Here is a 24423-nt window from a genome sequence, read left to right on the forward strand (position 1 = left end):
TTCGCATACTTATTGCACAAACATTTTTAATCATCGATGATAAATTACCTTATAACACAATATGAAGTAATACAATCTATTTATAACTATACACTACTATACACCACTATATCACTAAATATCCTGTTACATCCCGTACATCATTAGACGAACATTCGTCTCGCTATTTTTAAACGCCATTACGACGATATACCGTGCATATTTATGTGCGAATATCACGCGCGTTCACTAGCGTTCCAACATAACGAATGGTTACCTCGATAATCTGGCTTCGTTCTAACTCATTAACCTTCGTCGTTTTGCGTGAAATGTTTATACAAGGTATGTAGCATCGGTGAAGGTAGGATACGTATATACACTGTTATGTAGCAGTGACGTAAGATTTGTCACGTATACCACGACGCAACGACGACTACGACTACGACGACAAGTTTCGAGAAAGTTTTGTCCCGCGGTTTATGGCCTCTTGTAATTTGCCGTGGATCTCGCGTCTTCATACCGTCACACTCGGGTCAACTGCACTCCCTCGTTAACTCGCCACGTGCTTGTAAAATCTCGTCGAATTACTGTACCGCGTGGCCGTGCGCGTTTCGTCACGCCAAACTCACCAGCTGCGCCGAAAATAAATCATACCGCCACGATGCCGCGACGCTAGCGACATACCTGATGTTTCGTGTGGCATCATGGCGGAAAAAAAAAGCAGTAGCGAATTTCACGTGACGAGTAAATGAAAGTGTGCGACAAATCATTCGCGTTAGAGTTGACGTTATTTTAAACTAGCTAGTGTTTTAACTTCACTTTGATACTCATTTGTTGTTTTTATTCCTCCGTCTGTGTTACTCGTTATGTGTTACTCGTTAACTCGTGTGTGAAGCGTGTGATATAGTGTGTTTGCGAGATGATGGCGCGAGTGACGATCGTTTGGCTGAAAATTTAGCGAGAATGTAGCAGTACGTGTTTTCTTCTGTTTTCGAGAAATTCAAGTTTAAATATTGAATCAGGTATTTGCTTAATTAAGTATTTTGGATACTTTGAATGATTTTCGTATATATATGATAAATATACAATATTTCTCTAACGAATTAGGTTAAGTCACTCAGATATATAATTACTTCATTTACGATGCTACCATTCGACGACTTCTCTCCTTTTCTTTTTTTTTTAAAATGAGATATTGTTTGTTCGGCACGAACTGTGATCATCCAATTACCATAATATTCAATGTAATTAAAACGCGTTAAACGATACGTAAACTCGGAGAAACATTATTCTTGGTACTATTTTATTACGTTATACTCGAATGAATATATTTACACGAAGCTAAAACAATTTCTATTTGTAATAGAATTAATTTAACCCATATGTTTTCCGAATCTTTTAAACAAGAAAAATTCTTTCTATACGTTTTTAATATAGTACGTACGTTTGATGCATCGTCGACAGTTTTTTATTTATTCTCGTCGTTTTCACTTGTTACGCATAATCTCGACATTGAATTTTTCAACCATATACGCATATCTCGACAATAATTCGTATATTAAACAGCTTTATTCGTGATTATTTCATTGAAGAAAAAGATTAACGTAACTGAATATTAATGCCAATATTGAATGCAGCCGGGAATCGGGCAAATAATTCATATTCGAGGCATTCGCGTTTATCATCGCAATTCTGAAGGATTGAACACGGCTGAGCGATGGCTAAGGGGGTTGAGAGGGTGGTTAAGGGTGGTTGAAATCAAAGCGGCACACAGTCGCGCCTGTTAAGCGGGAATCAGAAGTCAGGAGTTAACGTAATACCCTGTAACGATCACTGGCATCAGATGTACCGAACGACGGTAAATGAAACGCGAAACGATAAATCATACACGCCGTCGCATACCGCGGTTATGTTTTTCGATCTCCATGCAGATGGCTTGTAAACGTTCCATTAATCGAGATTGCGCCGTTCTAATAACGATCGCGATGCATACACCCACCCGGTATGCATGATGAAAATCGAAATCGCTTTATTGGCCGCAATCAGAGCGATACGGTTCAAAAGGGGAAATACTTGCTTCCTTTTCGTTTCGATCCGCCTAGATTCGTGATGATTCATCGATGCCGGCCGTTGTCGAGAAGGTGATCGTTGCTATGAAGATAGGAATAGGAGAACAAATTGTTTGTTTCAACATTTGATATGATCGATAAAAATTCGATAGGAAGCTGTGTTTCTTTTCCGAAGGAATTTGAAGAATCCATCCAGAAATTCGAGAGATTATTTTAATTTAAAATTTCACGATATTGACAAAAAATTCGCACAATTCTTTTTTCGTAAACGGTTCTGAATTAACAAAGAGACCAGGTGCACGCGAATTATATACGGAAGAATGCAGTTACGATTTTTAGTAACCCGGTAATTAAACGAGTGTTCTACTCGAAGGAGTTGGGTTACCCAGAGCAACCTTAAGGGTTGTTAACTTCAATCTCGTGGATACCAGAAGGGGAAGCAAGACGGACGAGAGAAGGGCTTGTGAAGAATAGATTTGAGGGTCGGTGAAAATGGGATGGAGGATGTTCGTCTGGTTTTTAAAGTGTACTTTCTTCCCCTTCTTGTTTGTTCCCACTCTTGTTTTACCACCACTTTTATTTCTCTGGATACGTTCTTCACCTCTCGATCGTGAAAGCAGATTCTCAGGTTAAAATAGTCTCTATTGAATCTCTTTCTACTATTGTTTTTTTTTTTTATATATCCTTACAAGATTTGTAAATTATATATAGAAAGGAATATTAATTAATGTCATTCATCAACGATATATTTCATGGAACATCTTCAGATCTCGCGTTCCCTAATTTTTTAATTTTTTGAACCGCTTTTATTCAGCAGAATTTTATTACACAATCAGTTTAGAATTCCGTATTGTTGCAGCCTGTATCGCGAGGCTTTGTTCCAAGTTTGAACTCATAAAGCAAACATGCACAAATAACAATGTTAGCAACAGACATTTTCCAGCGGGTTTTTCTCCCTTTTTTTTTTAACCGAAATGATAAGCCGAGTACAAACTTTCGTAAAATAAAAGGTAATAAAAACAAGTGAAATAGCAAAAGCAATAAAAAGTGATAAAATATTTGGACGCTGAGTGGTGAAATGACCGCATGAAAAAAACCTCGCGAACTTTCTCAACTCTACGTACCGATACGAAAACGTACTGGTGCGCCGCGTTATTTTCAGACTTGATACAAATAAACGTTGGTCGTTCGAATTAATCCTCAAAAATTCTCTTACAGTTTAATAATTCTTCGCGCGGTGAGGAATGCGCGAAATTGAAAAAGAAATTGAAAAACAATACGATAATATGAAAAAAAAAACGTTTCCTTCTTATTTAATTTTAAGAAGTAAAATGTTAAAATTTATCGTTCGAAAACGCGACAGGTAAGATTTCGCGGATCGATCAAATTTAAAATCTCGTTACACTTTTGTAGACTTTCGTTTTGGATTTAGACCGGGCGAGAATAATCAGCCTCGCGTTACATATAAATAAGGCGAGGGGAGGCAGGCGGTTATAACGGCGGAAATGAAGAAATAGAACGTTTTCGGACAAGAAGAATGGCGGGATGGAAGCAAGAAGGGAGGGTGTCGAAATACCAGCGTTGGAAAATTCTATGCATACGCGAGTACCGGCATAAACAGGCCGTGCAATAATACTCCAAGATTCGCAACCGTGTTCTCTTAAAATTGCGTTTTAATACCCGACCGATAATAATCCTTTTTCTCGTATCGAGGAGGGACGATTATTTGTTAGGGACGCGTTTATACGAAACGATCGATCTGAAAATGATTCGTCTCGTCTTTTAATAATGGCGGCCGATAAATGATTTCGAAGCGTGATACGATCCTCCGTGATATCGTTAGATGGACGCGCGCACACTGAGCGTGGGGAATAATGAAAGAGGGGTTCGGGTATCGATCGATCCGCGCGCCAATTGTTATCGGTTACGGTATCGGTTACGCGTCGAGTTTCACGCGGGAATATCGCGAATTTAATCCTTAATTGTCGGCCATGCTCGCGAGAGATTCCCTCGGCCTCGAGATTCGACGAGGTAAAAAAGTTTTTCCCCGATGTTGCGAAGAAAATCTATTCTTCTTTTTTAATGATAATTATTCTTGATTTCTCGCGGTGTCAATTAGCGAAAAATAATCGATCTCTTTCGTATATATATATATTTTTTTATAATTTATTCTTTTACTCTTGGTAATATTCGAACAGTTCTAAGCAGAAACTTGCATCGTTCAGTTCCTTTTGGAACAGGCTTATATATATAAACTTTATCGATTTACGGTTTCTCTCTCTTTTGTTGGCCGACTCCTCCGTTCCAGTATCTTCCACCTTCTCTCGTTTCCTCCAAATTAAAGAATACCGCGTCGAGCAAGCTGGCCGTTCGCTCGCAAAATTCGAAAGAACAAGATGGTCGCAAACGGCCACGTCCCCTTTGCCGGGCGGAATTGCTTTTCTCTCTGTCGATTCGGGGCGAGGAGAGGAAGGAGAAGAGGGGGGGGGGGTGAAGAAGGAGGGGGTAGCGATGACATCGGGTGCATCCTGTCTGGAGCAATGCGGCCGCGTTGGAAGAGAAACTGCGAGGGGTGACACCGGGGGAAGCGTTAGGGAAGCGTTGGACGACGACTCGAAATAGCTTGTTGCATTCAGACGGGAGGATAAGCCGTGGCAGCCTCCATCTTGTTTACTTTGTAGAATGGTTCGCTGGTATTTGGTACCCTACCCTCTCCTTCGCCCCTTCTTTCTCCCCCCTCTCTGCGCGGCCTGTAAACGTTCGACCCTTCGTCTCGACGCCCATCTCCCCCTCCCCCCTTCTCTACCCGTGTTCCTCGTCATTGCTTTTATTTCGCCGCTGGCCTTGCGGATGGCACGATGAAATATGTAAAGGAATGTGTCCACGAGGTGAAAACATCCTTTACGTATTCGCAGACGGAAGACACTCGAGCGCGGGAAAATAAGCACCGCTCGAGGAACTTGTTCCCGGGACAATGGGACGAGATGGCTGCCCCTATATTGCTGCTCTATAACCTAAATCGATACCGCAATCGCGATGTCGACAGGCCCGTGTTTCTTTTCCAAATAAAATAATCTTGGAAAATCGTTAGAATATTGAACATGTTCTATCGAATCATTTCTCGAATTATATTATAATTCTTATCGTGTGCAAAATAATTCGATTTCGAGCCTAGTAATTTCTAGTAATTTGATGAAAAATGACATCCTATATATATATATATATATATATATACACACGACGCGCACGCGCATGCGCGCACAAATGTGAACACGTATCGTCCGTTATGATAAATTGTTGATCGAGCGATATCGTAAGAGGTCCACCGTCCCCGTGGGAGTGGAGGGGGACAACGGTGGTTGTCGACTTATTAAATTTACCGGGCCACAAATTTGAGGGCGGGGAAGACGGTGGATTTGGGGTCCACGGGAGGAGCGAGCGTACGTATAACCGCTGGGCGCACGGGCTAGACGGTATAATGTACAACTTCAGGTCCGCCAAATTCCCTCCTAAATACCCCGCCTAACTGGCTTACTGGGCGCAGCTAGAACCACGGCCAGTGTGCGCAAGTGGTGGCGCTGCCTGCTCGCCTTTCTCAGGCTTACCATGCACACGTGTATCATCCAAGGTTCCTAGGCCCGATATTACCCCGGCAAATATCTCGTAAATACACCGACCCGCTTTAGGAATTCTGCCTTTCCCCGTGCGGCCCCGACAATTAACGCTACGACCATAGTTGGAGATGATAAAACTAACTGCCTGCGTTACAGTTTCTGGATAGTTAAGTGTTCGTTGAAATGGTATTCCGATAATTTGTTATGTTGCAATTTTTTAAATGGAATTTTAAAAATTTGTTTGTATCATATCTTCTTGTTCGTTGTTGCATTGCTACAAATTTCGCACGATTTGGGATGGAATTATTTCGATTATTTATTTATATTTGTGAATCTTTTTTTTTGTAAATCTGAGAATCGAGAAAAAAAGGATAGTTTCTAGAAAATTTTGAACTTATCGAGTAATAAGATAGAAGTTCTTCCATTCGGTTAGCAGTTTTTTTAAGTTACCAAAGGGGAAATACGGATACAAGTTTGGCGAGCATCTTAAACTTCAAACATTCGACGTACAATCGTTGTCGTTTGGAGAAAAATATTTCCTAAGGTTCACCGATGCGGACAAATTTTGTTGTACCAGTTTACGATGATTTCTTCGAAAGTTGCCATTTCTTCGCGAAATGGTAGCAACTTGGCTGAAAAATCTTCTAAAAAGAATATAGTAAAAAAAGAAAGAAGAATAAGATGCAAATATTTATTGTATCCACCACTCGTATCCGAATACCACTCTGTTTACTCTATTTCTCGATAACATTTTTCCCTCGTATATTCGTACATTTCTTCGAAAATTGCGAAGAAATGGCCACAAATGGTAACTTGGCTGAAAAAATCTTCCAGAAAGAATCCTCGTATTCTTAATTACTCTACTCTATTCCTCGATAATATTTTCCCTCGACATATTTACCAATTAAAAAAACACACAATTATAACATTATCAACTTACCAAACAACAACGATATATTTACCTCGCGGACGGAATTTCGAGACCTCTCTCTGAAAAGAAGAGAAAAGAAACAGGAGGAGAGGACAATTCCCCTGGACAAGCAGGTTTTAAGTAACGTCGTGGCCCGCCCACGCTCGTGCTTCCTTTAACGAACTTTGAAGGATTCGGGAAGGAGGAAGGAAAGAAGGGCAAGATTTGAGGAAAGAGCGCAGGCGGTAGAGTGAAAGTGGGGGGAGCTCGAGAGACTGTGGAGTTCGAATACGGGCAAAAGAGAGAGAGGAGGATGGAAAGATAAAGAGAGAGAGACAGAGAGAGAGAGCTTGGCATCTGAAGGACGGAAAGCCAGAGAATAGAGAGACAATACAGTCAGCAGCAGACGCGGCAAATTGCCCGTTAATAATCCGTAGCTGTAGGGGGACGGATAGGGGCGAGCGGGAAGAGGAGGAGGGGGAGTTGGCTCGTCCCTCCCTCTCGATTTCGTCGAATGGAGGGGAGGTGGATGAAATATTCCACTCTGATCCGATGTAATTGCGACGTCGTGCTTGAAAATTCTCCCTACTCTTACTCTGCCCTTTCCTTACCACACGTTTTTCTCGCTCTCCTCGAACGTGTGAGAGCGTGTTTATCCCGTGGCCAGCCTCTCTTTCTCGCTCTTGAAACACTCGTCTCGGCGTTCAACTACAACCAACCGGGTGGGGAATGAACTTTTCATCGCGAGTTTCATTGTTTAGTTGGGTTTGTGGGAAGAATTTGGGAGGGAATGGTGTAAAATCGGTGAGCCGATAATTCTTCCGTTGGATGGAATAGGAGAAATATAAAATGGAAACCAAACAAAAGAGTACAAATAATATGCAATTTTGTTGCTTAGATAGATGGTTTTGTATTATATATTTGATTTATTAATTTTTGTTTTATTTATAATCGTACTATTTTTCTTTTTCTTTTTATTTCAGGTAAGCGATCTAAACAATCGAGATTCTCTGAAAATGGCGAAGTGGCGAATGGTGAGTGGATGATTCTGATAAATAAATTTGCTAGAAAATAAAAAAATATTTATTGATAAGGGCGCAATATTTTGGTTCAGAAATCGTGATATCACGACGATGACGACGACGATGATGATGTAGGTGATGATGATAATGACGATGATGATGATGATTCAAATTACAACTCATTACCGAGAGATGTAAATGATAATGCGTAACGCAATAATACGATGGGATAGAATATTCGGTCAACAAAGGATTTGAATGGCGGAATGTTGAGGGATAATGGGGGCGCGGGATAATAGAAATTCGACTGTAACAACCAACAGTTATCTGTAAACATGATCGATTCGCCTAATCGTAGTATGTTTGTTAACAATTATTGCACATATATATATATATAGAGATACGATCTGTTGATTCATGCTAATACATTACACTGTTTAACCGCTAAGTAATTATGATTCATCGTATCAATCGGGAGAAATTAAAGGTGGTTTAATCTAGGGATTATTTGTATAGGGTCCCGTATCGAGTGACCAATGAAATATCAGAAACTATACTATTCCGATACGATCGGAATTTTCATCGTATTCTCGATCGCCTTTCTTTCTAAATAATTGTCCACTCTTTTTAATATTCATCCATTTCGGTATTTATTCCTCTCCGCACGAATCAACCTCGAATAAGCATCGTCCGAATCGGTTCGAGTCCGAAATTGGTCCCCCGCCATTGGTTTCATCGAGCAATTGATTATAGATTCGTCGAATAATCCGTTTCTAAATCGTCGTAGTTTCGAGGAAGCAACTTTATTTCTCAATCTTTTCTCGAATTATGATTATTCCTTTCGTAATATTCAAGTAATATTTTCATATAAAGCAGAGAAAAGAATTGACATGGTTTTGTAACGATGTTTGCATTTGAGAGGAGGATCATTTTGATATATTTGGAAAATGATGTTGAATATTGTTATTATAAGTCGTATATACGAGAGAACGTTCTATCATTTTTTCAATCTGACTTAGTTCAAAAGAAAATCGTATTATGTAAATAATTCACGAACTTTTGTTATTTGATACCCTCTCCTTTCTCATATAAGAAAATTAACGCGTGGTTTCATCGTTATTATAAATTGTATATTCGCAAGACATGCAGATGTCTTATCATTTTTCCACTTAGTTCAAAATCATTATTTTCAATTTGAAAAGAGAAATCTTTGCGTAAAATACGATTATAAAAATCCATGGATCGGCAACCACTGGGATCTCGAGTCGGATGAAACATCGGATGAAATTCCGGGGGTGCATGTAAGAAGGGACGTGAAAATTTCTCGTCAGCCCCTGCTCGAGTGGCCGCGACTTGTACGAGGTAATACGCGGAACAAGTTCTCGCAACTTGACAGCCATTCCTCCGGGCGCGAGTTACCGAACTTTCGAATTTTCTTCGGGCCACGCGATGGAAAGCTGTCGCCTCCCCTTTGCACCTTTCGACGAGCCATAACCACCTCTCTCTCTCTCTCTCTTCTTTCCGTCTTGGCGGGAATTTCGAAAAAATTCTCTCCTCCAACCTGATCTCTTTCTCCGATATTATCAAACTTTTCGAAAGTTTCCCTCCGTCAGAGGAACGAACGAGGGTCGAATAATAATCGAGAATATTGATGAAGCTGTTTGCTCTTGATCCTTTCTTTTTTCTTCTTTTCTTCTGTTCGATTCGAGGAAAGATGCTTAATATCAAGATCCTCTCTTCTTTCTATTATTTCAAAAATAACAGAAGAGTTAGAATTTCTTAGCTAAGTTTAAATGATTTCAAATTTCAAACGTGATATCTTATCTATCTTTACGTGCGAAGAAAGAAAATTTGTTGAATGGTAAAAATCTATATTGTTGTTACGGTTGTTTCAATAGCAAAGCAATCATCAAGCAATGCATCCTTTGACGAGTCTTTCAATTTTCATCGCTGCTTTATAAAATGGAAATAATTTCGTTAATGACTTAATAACGAAAAATCATCCTCGCTCGAACTAATCGTAACTCACCGCTTATCCCATGCTTGCAAAACACAGAAATGTTTATAAGTTGATAGTTTAATGATTAATAAAATCAGAAAATCGAAAGGGACAATGCAACGATCTCCTTTTCAAGATTGCCTCTTCGAAATTTATTTACCTGAGCTCGTCGGTTGCACGGGGGGAGGAGAGGAACGAAATTATATCTTAACACGGAGAATGGGACGGGCGGGAAGCCGGGTCGAATTTGACACGGCCAAGCGCTGTTAAATCTCTCGATTATAGCCGTTGCGCGGCCGTTTGAACCAGGCCGCAACCGTGAAAATACGCTCGACGACTCGACGCTCCCCGAAATCTAATTTGCAAACACACGTGTGCAATATACACGTGGACACTTTGGCATCCCTTTTACGACCTGAATATACGAATATATAAGCCAAGATTGGTAACAATTGATCTTGTTACGGCGAGGATCGAGAAAATTAATAAATCAATGTAATTTAATAATTGAAAAATCGTTATTCCAGTTCTTCTCTTTCTGTATGCTCGAAATACAGAGTTATTAGTTTTTTTGTGGATAACAAATTTGCCTATCGTTTACACTTTTTTTCTTCAAAAGTAATAAAGCAAGATTCGAAGAGCGAACATTTGCGTTGCATTAATAATGAAATATAATCATTGTTACATTATATTCGAGATTGCTGTCCAAACAAACGTCATTTCTCTAAAACGCTAGCTCTTTTACCTCTCGCTCGAGCTAATTTTCAAGAGTTCGTATTACGAGCGAATGAATTTTTTATTATTATTTAATTTTTTTTTTTTTTTCAACACGAGCAAACACCGTCTGCAATATTGGGGGGAAAAAACTCGATCCTTTCTTTATCCTTATGAAAAATTAAATTTTTTCGCAGTACCGCCGTAAGATAATATTTCATAATCCAAGGGCATTATCAAGAGCAATTATTTGCGAATTGTTCGTGCGACGAGAGATGAAGAAACCGGTAAATTGTCCGGTATTAAGTTGCTCGAGGAGAAAAGGAGGAGAGGAAATTACTCGCTAAACATTGAAACCTGTCAAAGAAAAAAAGATTCGCGGAGGGCATTGTAATTAATTAGCACGCCGGATATTGCAGTTCAGCAATCCAATTAGACTCGGTATCATATTTCAGCTCCAATCGTATCCTCCGTTTAATCAATCGGTTGTTCCAACGTGATATTCGAACTTATTCGCGGAAACCAGTATTATTCCACGTGTGTATATATGCACACACACACACACATATATACCTTCATTTCGAAGGATTTTCCACATTTCGAAAAAAACAGATGTAATCAAAATTTCTCCAGCGTGCGTGATATTCGTAAATGGAGAAAAAATATTTTTCAACTTCGACGGTGCTCGCTGGCTATTTTATTATTGTGAAATGCGGAGGGGGCGAGATTAAGGTATGCGAAATTGTACATAAATTCACGTATTGATGAGGGGAAATTTTTAATTAAAAAAGTTGGAGATATTTTTGTTTACCGTTCGTATTTTTATTTCCGTTCTTTTTTTTTTTTTTATTTTTATTTTTTATTTTTAAACGGATAATATATTGCTTCCGACTTTTTTTTTGTTTATTATTAAAAAAGCAGATTAACAATAGGGCAGGAAGTAACGTGAAGTTTTTATGAAGTACACTGTGTGCGCAAAGCAGGTTGATGCAACCTGTAATTTGTTTGGCAGGAATAGCGCGCAATAAAATAAAATTCAATTTTTCTCTTTTTTTTTTTTTTTCCTCCCCCCTCTTTTTTTTTTCAATAATAATATCATCGCTGCGTACGTCGTGAATAAACGGAACATCTGGTTACGAGATATGAACAATTGTTTGTTTTCATTTCAATTTAACGAAATAACGACGAATAAAGTTGGTATCAAATTAAATAATCGAAATAACGGATAATGCGTTAATGATTAAAATTTCGTCGCGCTGATCCTGTTTTTCTTTTCTCTCTCTCTCTCTTAATTATATCGTAATTATTAAGAGCAACGTTCGCGAGTAATTAAAATAACAAATGATTTAGACGAACACCATGCAGCACAAATCCTGATTAAATAAAATATCTTCAACGCGAAAGCAGCCACCTTGTTTAAATATTCCGCTCCCTATTACGATATGTAAATAGCGATAAAAATTTAATTCCACGCGAAATACGGGGAATAAAACTTCTTTCTTCTTTAAAAAATTTAACTCAAGTACAAATTTTAAACGTTGTTAACACGTGTCCAAGATCCAGAAATTATGAGAATATACCATACTTCGATTTTACTTACTTTAAAAAATGAGAAGTCACGAAAATTCTCAAAATTTTTACGTGCGGATAAAAAAAAAGAAGAAAAAAAAAAAGAATTCCATTACGCCCATTACTCGATTAAATCCTCCAAATTATCACACGGTACACCGCCATTATCCCGATGAATTCCTCGAAGCAACAATTGCATTAAACGTTTCCCCGTTAAATGAATAAGCAAATAAATAAATTTCCGTGGAAACGTTTTCCAGAAAAGGAGGCACGATGGATAGGAGGTGGGGGGGAGGGGAGGGGAGGTGAGCGTAATTAAATTGACTGGCGAACGCCCTTCGGGACTCTCGAACGATCTCGAACGGGTATTATGCGCGAGAGACGGACAGAGAAGGAAACAGAGTTGATGAGAAAAGAGGGAAGAGAGAGAGAGTGAGGGAGAACAGAAGAGAGCTAAAAGCTACGAACGATTTCTGCTTTCTGCCGAGTAACCGGCCTCTTCTAATGGATCGACGCCCTTTTGTTTAATGAGATAAGAGGAGCCGGTTCATTACCGAACAACGTTGCTACGCTGGCGGATGAAATCGTGACTGTTTACAATGGGTTCGGCCCAACTTCACGGTGGAAACACCGGCCGGGAAACAAAAACCATCCGAGACAACGCGTTTAGCCAAGAATAATTATTACGCGATATTCATTAGCGTTTTGCTATGAAGGGAAAATGATGAATTCGTAGCAAGTTGGAACGCGTTTGAGAGGAAATATTTTATATCCATCGATTGGGGAACGGGTCGATTTTTAAAATTTCTGTTCAGATAGAGTTTTGAATCCTTATTACTGGATGTATCTTCTTAAATATTGTCTATGATTCATATTTTAAAAAGACTACAACTGTTTTCAAAGTTCAACCAACTTATTGTCGTTAATCGTTTCTCCAGAAAGGGCGCTCGAGATATTTATATCTCGTTACTTCTCTTCACTTTTAAAAGAAACACTTCTAAACAGAAACGAAAATCCAACAAAAGTCGTTACTTTCAACAAGAAAATTCGATCCATCTTCGAAACTGTCCGTCTAACGAACTCGTGAACCCGCTGCGTGGTCGAGCAGCGACAATCGGGCGACGACACGACGAGGAAGGCATTGGCGGATTATAATCCAGAATCGTGGATGGATCAGCAAAATTTGATCCCGTGCGACAAAGGGCCATCGACTACGAACGGGGACAGGCGGAGGAGAAACGGGGAGAATGACGGTAATGAAATTGACGAGGAGGGTCGTGCACTTTGCACGAACTTGAATTAAAAGAGAGGACTTTCGTCTGCCCTTTTTTTCCTTTCTCTCTCTCTCTCTCTCTCTCTCTCTCTCTCTCTCTCTCTCTCTCTTCTGGCCGGATAAACGATCATCCTTTCCGGATCATCAAGGATCGTTGCGGCTGGTTCCACGACTCGTGACTCGTTAAAGGAAGGCTCGTTTCCTTTTTCCTTTCCACGAGTCACGTTCGCCAACCGCAGCCGATTGCTCTTTTCCTTTGAAACCGGTTGGCCCAGTTTTCCAACCCTTTATATGCCTCTTACCCCCAACTACTTACCCTTTCCTTCAGAATCCACGTCTCTTTTCATCCCCCTCGTCCCCTCGTTACGTGTGGAATCAAGCATCAAAGATACGGCATTTATCGTTCCTTGATATCCATCGTGCGTTTCCTTTGGTGGCCGATCATTCAAGAGATCGTCTGTTCAAGATTTACTACGTATTTTATCGTATCGTGTGGACGAGGTTAACGTTTTATATATTAATGTGTCGCGAGTTGCTTTGAAGTTAGTTTCGTTTCCTCGAAGAAAATGTAAAGAAATTTTTAAATAGATGAAATAATAATCCATCGTTTCTTTCGAAGGTTTTTTTTGCGGATAAAAAATCGGCCTTCGTGTGACTTACTTTTTTTCTATCCTCGTCACGGGAAAAAGTTTCTTTTGTTATTGTAATAACCACCGTTCCCTGTAAAATTCAATTTAGATAAGGTGGGTCGATGTAGGTCGGTCGATAACGAGTAGTGACCATTAATGGAATTTCGATCGGATCTCTAAGTATTCCCCGCGGAGATGACAGCTGTGAGGCCGCCAACCAAGTGGAAACTGAATGTCCCCAGTAATCGGTAGATTTAAGATTTTAGATTTCTCGTGGGACAATGCCTTGTACAAAGATCCGCCTGTCCAATACGATTCCAATCTTGTCGCGAAAATATCTTGGAAAATTTGCCATTATCTCTGCCATTGTAAAGTCGTTTGTCTGCAAATTTTTAAATTTTCATCTTGTTATTTTGATAGATATTTCATTCGTGGACTTACAGATACTTTTGCAATTTCGTTTCTTGTATTATTTGTTTCCCAAGCATCTTGTAAATATTATATTAACTTATTCGAAATAACATTATTTTCCGATCTTTTATCGGAATATAAAGGACGCGGCAATTTTATAAATTCAGAATTTATAATTTATTCTTTTCATATAAAAAATAATCAATCTTATTTTCCTCAACACTTTTATTCAACGCGAAAAAAGAAATATGATCCACTGCTGCAATATAGAAAATTTTCAGCGTACCGTCCTCATTGTTTACGACACGGCTTCCGTCAGTTCAAAAAGAAACAGCAGCGTCCATAGAAAAGGTAAACACTAGGTCAGCTTTAAAAGCGCAATAACTGTCGCTGCTTGAACGCGATGTTTACTCGATGTGCCGTCATCTCGTGTAGATTTCAGGACGGAGGAAAACTTGGCGCATATCTATCCAACGTACATTGCACGCTTAACGAATGTTTGAATCAGCTGAACGTTCGTTTTTCCGTTTCATCGTTCCATTTCGTACACCCCCTCCTCCCCCCCCCTCTTCTTCCCTCAATCTTCTTTTTCTCCCCCCTTTTCGAATACTAAAAATTTCGCGTATTTAATTAAACGATTCGCTTTTTCGATTCGCTGTCGACACGTCGTTTTGTGTTACGTTGCAACGTTGTGCAAACACGACGGGAAGAATTTTGTATGATTTATGCGATTCGAGGAGAGGAAAATTGCGATACGAGTAACGTTTGAATATCTTCCTTTATATATTTGTGCTACATGGCAGAAGCACGAACCATGTAAAAAGAATAATGGTAATTCCAAAATGGTGAGCGAAATATCGAAAAAGTAATCGTGATATATTCACGATTGTCCAGAACATTAATTATTGTATAATGAAAAATGTTTCAAATTCTAAGTTTAATATATATATAGACCGAATGAATTAAAGAATTTCATCGAATGATACTTACTTATGCGCAAATAAATAGAATGAAAGAATATTCTCTTATCTAATCTTCTATCTCTCTTTTTCATACTACATATCTTTCTTTCGTTTCCTCAAACGTATAAATAGTATCGGTGACTGCCACTAGATGTCTCGCCAATTCCTCCTACTTTCTCGTTACTCTATCCTAGCTCTACCCTACAAATAGTTCGACTTTCACACGATTCGAAACGAGAGAGAGAGAGGAGAAAAAAGAAAGAAATATATGAACGATTTATATAAATATAAACGAGCAATCTAATCGTTCACCGATATCTGGCATAACGCGAAGGAAAAAGGTGAGAGACGATATCTTTACGGATTCACGGATCGACGCGTTGCACGAGCGAGAAAAGAAAGAGGGAATAAGATAGGGGAGGTCAGAGGAGAGAAGCGTCGAAGAAGGCGCAAAGAAACGGAACTGTTCCCGGGTAAATACGCGAGCTCGCGATTTATAACCGCCTCCTCTTTCTTCGCCCTGTCAAGTTCTGCGTTTAACGAAAATAATAAAACAACTATCCGGCCCCTCTTCGTCCCACCACACCGGCATCGCTCCTTCTCGCCGCCATTTTTATCTCGCGCGCACTTTTTCCCCTCTCTTTCTGTGTCTAGCTGTGGAAAAAAAAACTGACATTATCTTCCTTCCTTTCCTTCCTCCGACTACGGCTCTCTATTCAGACTCGTTTTCCGCTCCTTTCGACTTTCTTTCACCTTGATCTCGGAATTCGTCCGCGTGAAAGACCGTCTTGTCGTCGATTTTTGAACCGAGCAGAGAAGAAACGAAGAGATGGCGTTGACAAATAATGACGGTCAAACGGTGATATGAATGGAAGAGTGAGTGACTTCTTGCAGACGTTCTTTCTAAAGAAATCGAGCCTTTTTCGTGACATATTTTTAAAATTGAAGATTCCGTGAAATGACACGGAGATTTTGACCTATATTCAGATGTTTAAGCGAGTGAATACTGTCCATTCTCGTTCGTGTATTTTTTGGTTTTCTTTTTTTTTTTTTTTTTTTTTTTGTTTCTAGAAAATTGTTAAAATTATCGAGAAATGAGAAATTTGTTACAATAATTATTACAATAATAAAAATTGCAATTATTATATGAAAAAATATTAAAAATTTTTATACATGAGATGCTATATTCAAATAATAATTAAGAAATTATTATTTTATTATTAATTATTCTGGCACAAAAGAGGAAGAAAACTTTTTCAAACTTTTTTTGTTTATACGTTATTAAATTTAAAATTTCTCTTCATCGTTGTAATCCAACAATAATTTCCCAATAATAATTTCTGACGTATTTACAAGGATCGTCGATTTCTCAATATCCTCGTGTTACGATGGTTTTTTTTTTTTTTCGACGTGAATCCGACAACATCCGGTAAGCTCCGATAAATAAGAATCATTCTTGGTTGCGTCTTCAAATTATCCAGCTTCCACGTTTCGCGCTTCTTTTCGTCGTTTGCATCACCGCACCCTCAAAGATGAGATAAGGGAGTGGAGACAGTCTCGAAGTCACGAGACCAAGAAAAAGGAGGAGGAGAGCAAAGAAAAAACGAGTTTTCTTGGTCTGGTTGAGAATGTTACAGAGGAGAGCCAGTGTCATTTTACCGAAACGGAGTTTCGGAAGAAATTACATTCGCAGACTTTGTGACGAGAGGGAGAAAGGAGATGGCGCTGGAGTCGAAATCGCCTACGGCTCGCGATCCTCGTGTTTATTCCGTCGTCCTCCGCTTGCTTTTATTTCTATTTCGCTTGTAATCTAAAAGTTGAATGGCGTCGGTTTCACCGACCGAGCGAAGTTAGACAGCTGGTGGTAGACAAAGTATATCTTTGAGGGAAAAATGTTCTTCTCTCGAGTTTTAATTAAGATGGACGGATGATTCGTCATTTAATGTTAATCACGTTGAAATTTTATCGAAGCATTTATTTATCGTTAACAACGTGTAAATAATATTTTATTTTAGTTTTAACGATTTTGAATCTCTATTTTCTTTTTTCGAGTTTTATTTTTAATTCGATTTACAAAGCTTTTTCTATTATTTGTCATTATTATAACTGAATCGAAAGTATACTGATACGTACACCCTTCTATCGATTATTGTAACGAGAACATGATAAAGGAAATACTAAAAGGAAAAAAAATGGAAGGCTTTATTTTTACTAGAATCGTATCGCTATTAATAAATCAATATAAACGCGTATAGTTGGAGATATAAATAATTCCCTTTAATCCGATCATATCGAATATCCAAATAATCATCTGTCCATACTTTATCTACATGATACCTTATCTTCAAGTACAACTCAATATCGATTTATTTACTCTGCATTTAGAATTTAATTAGAGCTAGATCTACATTAAATTTCAAATTATAATCATCGAAACCAAAAAATGAATTTTTACGATGATCGATCCTCTTTATCCTAAAAAAAGAAAATTTAACCCCTTTCAGTATATACATTATAATTAAAATTTACTTTATACACATTTATATATTTCATTTTTCAAATTTTTCTTACTAAAAATAGCAAATTAACGTATATTCCCAGCAAAAAAATCGATAACCACACGAACACGAGTGGCACACACACGAGGTGACAACTTAAAGATCAAAAACTGGTTCAATTTCGTTTCCATTATAACCGATCCCGCTCGGTTGAGAACCGCTGTCACAATGGTCGCTGTACACACGAGGTTGTTGCACACGCGTTGCGCGAACACTCGGTACACATTGCCCGGGGCAATATTACAGCCAAGCAAAGCCCTCCCTCCACCGTGTACAGTTGCACATTTGTGGAGGAGGGGAGAGGTAGAGTTAAGTTGGCAGCGCGGCGGAAGTAATGGCTCTTCCTCCTCCCGTCGAATTCCTTTTCAACCGACCTTAATCGGCTAACGAACGATACACGTGCCGGTAACTCTAATAATTGCCGCTTATCCGTCCGGCCTTCCACGATCGATTTCCTATCCACTTGCCGCGCGAGCTCGATCCTCGGCTCGATAGCGGAGCGGAACAAACACGGGGATACGAGGGCCGCTTCTTAATCGTGTATCGTTGATCCCGGAGATAAATCTGGGATCGAGAAGTTGTCGGGGCGGAGATGGTCGGTTAACAGTTTAATTGCTGATTGGCCACGTTTGCAGCGTTCGTGATGGAAACGCGCTCGGTGGGGGGCGATATCCAATTAGGATAAAGGATCGGGCAAAGGTTCTTTTTTCGAACCGATTATTAAAAATTTTTCGCTAGATGTTGCACCCGTGTATGTCGCTTTTTCTTTCGTTTCGGATATTTTGATTTAACATATATGGGTGACGCTTTCCTCTTCAAAAAAAGTAAGATTTTAATCATTTGTATTTATATTTAAGAAAATTATCAATCGAGCAAGATGAGGCCTCTTAGAATGTTATATTATATTGTATATATAATTATATTATACATATATTTACCGATATAAATACATATATTTATTAATGTAATAATAAAATATAGGATAGCGATTATATGGCGGCATATGAATGCATAGAGTTAAAGCGGAATTTTAAAAGATAAAATATACTTTGAAATCACAGAATTTAAAATTTAAGAATATAATAGAATATAATGGAGACAGAAAGGAGGGACAAATATGATTTGTTAGCGAATCATTCTGCGTTTTTATACAATTTTAAATCTAAAATTATATGGTAATATGGTAATATAGGAGGCTTATACTTAAAATTGGAAACGAACGAAGAAGTAGAAGTAGAGGCATTCTTACAGTAACATTCGGGCCCCGTGAGGAACTCAACGAAATCACGCTGGCCGACGAACGTGTTAAATATATCGCGTCGAGTAATTTCAAACGATGTTAATTCCCAATTTTATTCAAATCTCGAAATCCTTTCCACCCGTTAACACCGTTTCCCCCTTCAATAACCGTTCCACCTCTCTCTATTTTCTTCGTATTACTGTATCCCCCAGGAAACGGGCACATTCGTATCCCCGATATTGCTGTTTTTGGCATGCATAATGTCTCGTTCTGCTTATCGTTGCTCCGCACTCGCGTGAACCGAGCCGCGAGGTGTAACGAAGGAGGGAACAAAAAGGGAAAATAGGGGAGAAAAAGAGAGTGGAAAAAAAAAAAAAGAAGAAGAAAGATATTTACGAGCAGCCTCCCCGGTTCGCTCGAATGGCGAATTCCAGTCATTCGATCGTCACTGCGGGAGGGGGGGTCGCAATTTCCTGGCAGATAACGATTTTCCACTCGAATTATGCACCTTTTCGATAGGGATTTTTCGCGGCAACGAATGCGGTTTCGGAACAGAATGGATCCCATCGAGCTCCCGCGTCGCTCCGTTGAAATTTCAGAGCCCAGCCTCTCCCTGTTACCGCCCGAGCAGCTATAGCAATCGGTAAAATAGCGTCTCGCTCCTCTCCTCTGTCTTTTTCTCTTCTCTCTCTCTCTCTTTTTTTTTTTTTACACTCGTACGATTGGAATATTTATGGATCATTTATCACTCTGCTGGCAATATTGAATTTATCCTCCCTCAAGGGGATTTGATAATTCCCTATTTATTAAAATATTTACGGTAAGTATTAACGGGTAATATAAATTCCCGAAACAAGCGAGACAGTCGTATCTAACCTCTCTTCTTCGACAAAAACGAAGGAGAGACGAGTCGTGCGATCGAAGCGGCGATTAGCGGATCGACAGCGGAGCGGGCAATATTCACCGCGTGGTTATAATCGAGATATCTATCCGGATGATAAACGAGGCGCGGCGAGGCACGATATGATGAAGTGACAGGCGGAATAACAAATGTCCGCGCGGAGACATCCGTTCCGCGCGTCTAAATCCGCCTCCTTTCGCGCATGCGCGATCCGGGGGAACGATTGTCACGAACGTAATTAAACGCGTCTGTCACGGGTATCGCCGCTCGTAGCGCGGATATTATTAGCCAATGGCGGCGCTGCAATCCCCTCCCCTCCGCTCCCGCCGTTGTTATACTGCCGTTGACGGAGATTGATCCGTTTATTATGCAACCTGCGTGGCCATGCGTTATTCCAAAGGCGGATGCGAAGATAAATAGCCTGTGTAAGGTGTCCTGCAAGGTGGCCTCCTCCTCCTCCCAAGTGTCGTTTCCGCTGCATTTGCCGTTTCTTCTTGCTCGAACAGGATCTCGCCCTCCATTCTTTCCAATTTTTTTTTTTTTTTTTGCATGACAGATGCTGCTTCGGATTTCGGTTGAATCAAGAACTTGGAAAGAACTTCTTTTGGAAGAGCTAAGAGCTCGAATCTTGATCGAAGCAATTAAACGCGCGATTAGGAGAGGGCGTCTTGAGCTCGACTTGGACACCTGCTCCCTTCGCTCTTGGCGTTGACGTCAACCGATCCGTTTATTATGCCGCGCAGTTGATCATCGTCGGCCAGGCAGCGGCCATCTGGCCGCCTCGACGGCCTAACTCGGGGCTCCGTCGTGCGGGGAGGAGAGTTCCTCCACGCGTTCCACCCGGCGTGGATTAATATCGTCCGAGATATTAGCGGGAGCGGTGACTAACTAACTGCCTGTTGGCAATCCGGGCCAAACCGAGTGTGGGTGATACGTGGAGACGGCCGAGAGTGCCGACGTCCTCGATTAATCTCCTTAGGAGAGGCAGAAATTGAAACTGGTGGCCGGCAGCTGATCGAAGCCAGACAGACGTGCGCCTTGGGAGAATGATTACTCGGGCGGCCAACTTAAAGAGATTGGAAAAGAGGTGGTGGTGGTGATGTTTGATCGAAGGGTGATCGATGGTTCCGTTTGACGGGTGGAAGTTGGATGGTTTCGTTGAATGGTGTCCCTCTTATTGAGAAATAAGGAAGATAGAGCGGTATTTCTTCTTACGTTGAAATTAAGCAGTTTTTTTAAACGTGAGTGTAAGTGTATCACGAATGTCTTGCATCGATGTTACATCGATGTGATATTGCAAGATATTTGGGGCAAAAGAATGGCGGAGTTTGGTTTAGGGTGAAAGTAAAGGGGGGAGGATGTAGCGACAAATAGGAATGTCGTAGGCTGACTCGAGCACAGCAGCCACTCCCGTGAATAATCGTAACGAGGGACTACTAGCAAAGGGGTAGAGCAAGGAAACCGAAGCAAGGAGCCGAATTCCAAAGGAATATTATCCCGCGGGAGAAAGCCATCTTTTACGCGTTCGGAATATCAATGATCCTGAATGAATAAAAGTGTATCTTGTTGCTGCTTCTCGATCGACAAACGTCGTGTATTTAAATATCCTGGTTTCAACATAACTTTTTTCCCCTTTTTTCCATATAACTTTAATACGCTACTTGCACGTTTTCGAATTCAAAAAATATTTCCTCGAATCTTCTGCATCTCTTTAAACAAAGCAGAACAAAGAATTACATTTGAATACGGTGAAAAAATATTCTCCGTGTTTTGTTGCGAAATATTTTACATATTTCTTTGCGAACTAATAAAATTACGTTTATTCCACGAAAACTACTCCACTGCTAAAATTTCACCTCGCTCTCCTCCAATATTCGATCGATCCCATTCCATTTGAAAAAAAAAAGAAAAAAAGAAAAAGTAAAAAAAGCGAGAGACCTCCTTTCACATCCATCCATCCAACAGCCAACAGCTACACACCAGCCAGGAATCCCCACAGCGTTGGGATCAGCTCCGTGTGCACCGTGTGTCGCCAGGATCCGCGATAAAATCGAGGAACCGTTCCTCCCCTCCCCTATATTTCTCCGTCTAGAACGGCCTGAAAACCCAGTAAGTATCTCGTCGTCACGTAAAATCATTCCAGGTATTCCCGGGGGGGCTGGATAGATCGATCGAGATTTGTTTACGTAAGGCCATTTCGCTGATCCTTCGAAACCGGGCCACGAACTTCCTTCCTTCCTTCCTTCCTTCCTTCCTTCCTTCCTTCCTTCCTTCCTTCCTTCCTCTCTCCTCCACCTCCCCTTCGATTTCGTCGCTGCCAAAGTAAAGCATGGAGCGAGATTCAAACCACCTCGCACGTTTCGATTTCACGTTCTTGCATCGTTTCTTCTTATATATATATATATACATCTCGGCTCTCCTCCTCGCAAAGGAAGCTTGGAAACGGAGAAGGAAAGTCTGTCTGGTGGTTTCATTCATTCCCGTGGCGAGGTATCTTCGGGATTGGGTTGGAGCAATCTCTTTGTACTCCAGCGTCGCCCTCTTGCGTCGCTTCTGCGTACCATCTCTGGCCCCTGAACACCGTCTTCCCGCCCAGCCGCTTTTACCAACTCCTTGCGCATACGTTATTGAGAGGGTGCGTGAAAGTATTCGAACAGGGGGAATTTCTGAAACGAAAATTCCGATTTTAAGTCAGAGGCGGGGAATTTGTATGGAATTTGATTGATTGCGTGGATTTTTTTTTTTTTTTCTCAAAAGAAAATCCTTTTCGTGATTTTATAACGAATATAAGGTTTTGAAGCCTATTAAAATCGTATATGATAAAATTTATATTTAAAAAATATAATTTTAATATCTCGAACGAAGAGAAGAAAATATTTCAAAAGTTTTTAATTTTCCAATTTTTTTGCCGAGTAAAATTTTGTATAATACTTCTTCGAAGAGTTTCGATCGACTGAGAATCCTGACTTCCTGTTTCCTCCTATCCGTTTCCCCTTCTTGATCTTCGACATGATGTCTCTTGGCAAGGCTGATTGCGCCGGAATATCGAGTACAGAGTCGAGAACTGTCTTACAGAAACGACGACGACGGGAATTGATTCCTGCTGATTCGGCTGATTGCGAGTTTCGGGGATCGATTGAAACTTTGTCTTTTCCGGGGATCCTCGGATTAAAGTATGAATTAATCGAAGGGAATTCGGGTCATTTGGTGGGTAGTTTTCGCCCCCTTTCAGATGGTAGGATTGTCAGAAGTGAATGAAAAGGAGGGAGGGGCGATTCGTAGAATTTTTTTTCGGATGAAGCGAGATGGTAAATGCTGATTAAAATATGGATGAGGTGTCTTTTCTCGGTATTCAAATATTTCCTATCCAACAGAAACTGAAATTTTATCATTTTATTTCTCCAGTTCTTTCCAGAGGATTAAATAAGCTATCTTTGTTTTCTAAAAAAAAAATTTGATAAATATTTTAAGGTATCTTGAAAATGTGTGTTGGAAAATTGAGATGCAAATTGGATATTTATGGAATAAATACAAAAGTCAAATGTTTAATCTCCTTATATTTTTATCAGAATTCGAAATTCTTTTTATATTTTGCCCAATATAGAAAAGAATTAATGATCGATCGTATTATAAATTATCTCCTTTAAACTTTTGTTGCAATTGTTTCTTTCAATTACTTCAATGAAAAAGTATTACTATTAAGTATCTGTAAACAAATACTTATTTTTCAAATTTCTTTACAAAGAAATATGGGCTTTTATATAAGGTAAACTCGAGCCGCGTGATTTCTAACATAGAATTGCACATTTCAAGGTGCAAACCCAAGAGTGAAATCGGTGCTCGAGTGTCGGTTGTTTACGTGTTTACGTATAAATGAGCATCAGGGTTGCCTAGTCGAAGGATACCTTTGACCGATCAAGCAACGTAAATTCTCTGATTAGCTCGAGAACAAAGCCGACTTCCCTAAGGAACCTTCCCTCGACTCAGAATCAGCTGCTCGGCAGCCAGATCGATATTGAGATATCGATTTCAAAGTGAAACCGTTATTTCGGTTAAAACATTCCATCCGATTTCATTTACTTATTACTGATAATTAAATAGTATTCAAATTAATTGTGCTTTGCATTCACCTATTATGATATCGAAAAAATTTTTATTAAACACTATGATACGATCGATATTGGAACAAATCGTATCCAAAGTATCTCAAAAAATCTCAAAAAAAATTTCATATCCAAAAGTGTATTCCACCTACGAAAAAATAAACAAAAGATCCAAATAAGAGAACTTTGAATGTATCAATCTCCCTGAAAATTTTCCGTACCACGAAAATACATTCGAACAGAAACGATCATAAAATCTGGGCGAAGGAAAAATAACCAAAAGGACAAGCGGGAAAGATCGAGAAGAGAGAGAGAAAGAGAGGAGGATAGATGGTACTTTGCGGTCATATAAAAGCAGAAAGGGTGTCTCATAGAAAAATGAAAACAGGAATAAAGGAGAAGAATGGATTGGATCGAGGGAAGAAAAAGAGATCGAGATAAGGAGGTAAGAAGAAGGGCAAAAAAATAAA

General features: G+C 39.7%; 1 protein-coding gene and 2 long non-coding RNA genes across 43 annotated transcripts in view; 1 reads left to right on the top strand and 2 right to left on the bottom strand.

Annotated features, from left to right (window-relative positions):
* LOC147656828 (uncharacterized) overlaps positions 1 to 603 on the bottom strand; it is a 143896-nt gene extending 143293 nt beyond the window's left edge. Inside the window, exon 1 of the long non-coding RNA XR_015293720.1 lies at positions 49 to 603. This is a non-coding gene — a long non-coding RNA (uncharacterized LOC147656828). The remainder of the gene's footprint in view (positions 1 to 48) is intronic.
* Positions 1 to 24423, top strand: part of LOC100869770 (CUGBP Elav-like family member 1-A) — a 479952-nt gene that overhangs the window by 341323 nt on the left and 114206 nt on the right. The window lies entirely within an intron of this gene.
* On the bottom strand, positions 17407 to 17931 carry LOC147656829 (uncharacterized). The gene is made up of 2 exons (XR_015293702.1): positions 17723 to 17931; positions 17407 to 17626 (listed from the first exon to the last, which is right to left on the bottom strand). It is a non-coding gene; the product is annotated as an uncharacterized LOC147656829 (long non-coding RNA).

This window comes from Apis florea, unplaced genomic scaffold (genome assembly GCF_048593485.1).
Source record: "Apis florea isolate Af1SG1 unplaced genomic scaffold, ASM4859348v1 contig_3496_pilon, whole genome shotgun sequence".
NCBI lineage: Eukaryota > Metazoa > Arthropoda > Insecta > Hymenoptera > Apidae > Apis > Apis florea.